Raw genomic sequence first — 3605 nt, 5'->3', positions numbered from 1 at the left:
CAGATCTTATTATGGATGGTTGTGAGCCACCATGTGGTTGCCGGGATTTGAACTCAGGACCTTCAGAACAGCAGTCAGTGCTCTTACCCTCTGAATCATCTCGCCAGCCCAGTGTCTCCGAATTCTCAAAGCTGATTGTGCATGCAGGCTTCGAGCTAACACACACCAAGTTGTCTAATGCTTCCTCCCTAGAGGAAGCATTAACTAAATGGGCCCTCCCCACTTTCCCTACATTATGCCAGCTGGGAATCAGCCCAACTGCAAGTTCTTACAATGGACTTTATTCAACCACATGGCATGGGACCACTGCCTTTGTGTAAAACCTGTAAGAAAGGCCTGAATTCTGAATTCCTGACATGTTGTCTACCTGCCTCTGGCCACGGGGTCTGAACTCTTAGAACTCCTGACCTGCTGCTGCTTGTCTGTCTATGGTGTTAATAACTCTTCTAATCTGTCTCAGTATCCCCATGGAAGCCCAAATTAAAAACTATGTAAGATGACAACACACAGCTCGAGAGGATGACATACAAAAAGCCAGTTGCCAGGGAAGGACTGGAAGCTCTTTTCTACCTGGACTATCTGTAACAAATGCCATGTACAAAAAAAAAAAAAAAAAAAAGGCCACTGTGTACAAATACGGTAGCAGCTGGTCATGAGTCTTGTAGCCCAGTGCTTTTGAGGGGTGCCCGTTCTCTGCTCATAAGCCTACACTCATTGTCAGGAGCACTATCACTCTTAATTTAAGATTTATTTATTTTACAAATGAGTATAAGTACAGTTTTCATGCACACCAGAAGAGGGCATCAGATCCTATTACAGATGGTTATGAGTCACCATGTGGTTGCTGGAACTTGAACTCAGGACCTCTGGAAGATGAGCCAGTGCTCTTAACTGCTGAGCCATCTCTCCAGCCCAAATACTCTTTTGTATCAAAACAAACTCCTATCTCTCCTATCTTTTATACCTTACTGCATGTCCCTGGCATATAAGAGCCTGGAAACCTCAGCAGGTGCCCCTGGGGTGCAGATGAGTACCTGTAAGAACAAAGAGGGCTTGTGCATGCCAAGCAAGTGCTTTGATGCTGAGCCTCAGACCACCCCTGAGTAATGGCTAGGATTTGTGTGTTAAGCTCTGAGGTGAAAGGCTTCCCCAGTGGAAGTGTTAACAGCTCTGCATTGGCTGGGGAATATTTCCCCAGCTCTGAAGAGAAAGGTATCCTGGCAGTTGGGAGCCAAGGAATACTGCAAAATCACTCTGCACAATAATCCTAACACAAGAGATAAATTGGGAGGAAAGAACCCAGAAGGGTAGTTGCCCCTGTTCTGGAGAGAAGCAGCAAAGGACTGAACAGAGGACAAGGTTTAAATGGCTTTGTGGGGCAGAGCTTTGCAGGGTGGAACTTTCTAGGGTGGGGATTGGTGGGTTTTCAAGTCCAGAGCTTGGGGTTTTTACACTGTTGAGGGCATGGGGGTTGGGTCCAGCCATTAAGGCAGAGTGTTCTTTGGGTGGAACCTAGTGGTTGGGGACCCTTAGGGAGGGACTTAAGATTTCGTCTATGTTTCCTATTTCTCAGAGGTAGTTTTGGGTAGTAACTTTTAAGTTACTCTGGAGTATTAGAAAGGCAGAGATTCACCCAAGGACATGCAGGAAGCTGGACTGTGCCCTTCCTCTTCTCAGTTTTATTTAGCTTATTGTATTCATCTCTGCTTGGGAAGTTTCCATTAGAGCTGATACCCACTTTCTAGGCCTCAGCATCCATCATGGTAGTTGCTTCTCTTGACTGCCTCTGATATTTTTTTTCTTGGTACTCTCTTCATGTGAGTTGCCTCTCTCTTGAATCATCACCACCACTGCAGACATCTGTAGATTCTTGTTTGTAGTTTAATATTAGTGTTCTGCCAGATTCTTTCCATCTGATTGTCAATTTCTGGATGATTTTTCCTGTGGTTTCTAACATCTTCTTGGGGATAACTCTAAAATTTTCATCTAAGGGTAAGTGAGGTGGTTCTGTTGATTAAAGGTGCTTGCTACCAAATGTAATTGTAATGCCCTGTAAACACCTCCTGCTCCAGGAGTCAGGTAATTTCCTGTGGAATGCCAGGAGTTGTAGTTCTTGGAAAAGAATACCTCATTGGAAAGTATGGTGGCCTATAGTTTTGTCCTCATAAGCCCCAGCAATGCGTGGCTGGGGCCATTCTCAGATGGGAAATTCCTGGGACTGTTCCTTACCAAATTCTATCTTTTGGTCAGTATTTAATATTTAATAAAGCTTGCTTCAAATTTGACACAAAATGGTAGAATTGGTTTTCTCTGGTGAATCTCAGGATTAACAGTGACAACTTGAATTAGTTTCTTAAGCTCTATGTGGTGGGGTTCAAGGTGGCTAGTGTGGAATCTCAGGATGAACAGTGAGAACTTGGCCGGGCGTGGTGGCGCACGCCTTTAATCCCAGCGCTTGGGAGGCAGAGGCAGGTGGATTTCTGAGTTCGAGGCCAGCCTGGTCTACTGAGTGAGTTCCAGGACAGCCAGGGCTATACAGAGAAACCCCTGTCTCGGAAAAAAAAAAACAAAAACAAACCAGTGAGAACTGAAACTGGATCCAGAGAAGATAAAGTGGAAGATTCATGAGCATGCTGTCTCCTCTATTCAGAACTTCCTTATCTATGTGGCCCTGCTGGTTGTGATGGTTTCTATATTCTTGGACCAGGGAGTGGCACCATTTGGAGGTAAGGACTTGTTGGAATAGGTGTGACCTGGTTGGAGTAGGTGTGTCACTGTGGGTGTGGGCATAAGACCCTCACCCTAGTTTCCTGGAAGTCAGTCCTCCACTAGCAGCCTTTGGATGAAGACGTAGAACTCTCAGCTCTGCCCGTGCCATACCTGCCTGGATGCTGCCATGCTCCCACCTTGATGATAATGGACTGAACTTCTGAACCTGTAAGCCAGCCCCAAGTAAATGTTGTTTTTATAAGACTTGCCTTGGTCATGGTGTCTGTTCACAGCAGTAAAACCCTAAGACATTGGTCTAACCCTTACCTTCACCTTAACCACCAGTATTTTTAGTAAATATACTGAAGGAAAACAAAACTAAGTGGTAGAAGAAGAGGCTCAATTCCTTCCTTCCTTCCTTCCTTCCTTCCTTCCTTCCTTCCTTCCTTCCTCCCTCTGTTTTTCTTTCTTTCTTTCTTTCTTTCTTTCTTTCTTTCTCTCTTTCTTTCTTTCTTATATATGTATACTGTAGCTATCTTCAGACACCCCAGAAGAGGGCATTGGATCTCATTACAGATGGTTGTAAGCTACCATGTGGTTGCTGGGATTTGATCTCAGGACCTCTGGAAGAGCAGTCAGTGCTCTTAACCTCTGAGCCATCTCTCTAGCCTGAGGCTCAATTTCTATAAGCTGTTTTCTGACCTCTATGAACATGCTAATGGCATGCACCATGTACCCAGACCCATACACACACAAAAAATAAATGAGCAAATAGTGTTAAAAAAGATAAATTACCCATCCATTGCCTGTGTTTACTTGCTTTCTGGTCATTATCCAGACTAGCTTGTTCTAAGTTATAAGTGAAGCTGAAATAATTTTTGGCACTTTTTTTTTTT

The sequence above is a fragment of the Mus pahari genome, chromosome 19 (assembly GCF_900095145.1).
Source record: "Mus pahari chromosome 19, PAHARI_EIJ_v1.1, whole genome shotgun sequence".
In the NCBI taxonomy this organism is placed as follows: domain Eukaryota; kingdom Metazoa; phylum Chordata; class Mammalia; order Rodentia; family Muridae; genus Mus; species Mus pahari.
Note: the sequence above shows the minus strand (reverse complement) of the source record.